The 541-nt window shown below is 35.3% G+C and overlaps 1 protein-coding gene across 1 annotated transcript in view; it reads right to left on the minus strand.

The window, feature by feature from the left end:
- Positions 1-541, minus strand: part of cfap44 (cilia and flagella associated protein 44) — a 34,849-nt gene that overhangs the window by 10,019 nt on the left and 24,289 nt on the right. The window lies entirely within an intron of this gene.

Raw genomic sequence — 541 nt, forward strand, 5'->3', positions numbered from 1 at the left:
TTATTTGCTCCAAGTGAGAATGTTACGTGTGAAATTGAACACTACAGTAGGCTATGTGCCAACGTTGAGCCAATCCACTTTTCCATGTTGATAAGAGCATTAAAATGAAATGAAACGCAGCTGCCTTTGTTGACTTTCAGCCCAAACTATACGGATTGACCGGAAGTTGTAGGCTAGTGATGGCGCTACTGCTTCAAGTAAGTTTCATTTTCTTGTTATTCTTACTATCTTATTTCCATCAATTATGGCAACCTATCCCTGTTTTTATGTTCATTGTATGTCTGCTTATGTCGAGCAACTTCTTAATTGTAAAGCATTTCTTGTATGAAAGGGGCTGTACAAATATTATTAATAATATTATTAATAATAATATTATTTTTACTGCTTATTACACATCATAAATTCATGCAGCCTCTTTAAAATGAAGCTTGGTAATCCGCTGCATGAGTTAGTGATTTAGGAAGTTGTGGCCTATATCATGAATAATCATAATATTGCTTTTACAGTGGGGCTCGAAAGTTTGGGCACCCCAGGTATAAAT

This window comes from Etheostoma spectabile, chromosome 16 (genome assembly GCF_008692095.1).
Source record: "Etheostoma spectabile isolate EspeVRDwgs_2016 chromosome 16, UIUC_Espe_1.0, whole genome shotgun sequence".
Lineage (NCBI taxonomy): Eukaryota > Metazoa > Chordata > Actinopteri > Perciformes > Percidae > Etheostoma > Etheostoma spectabile.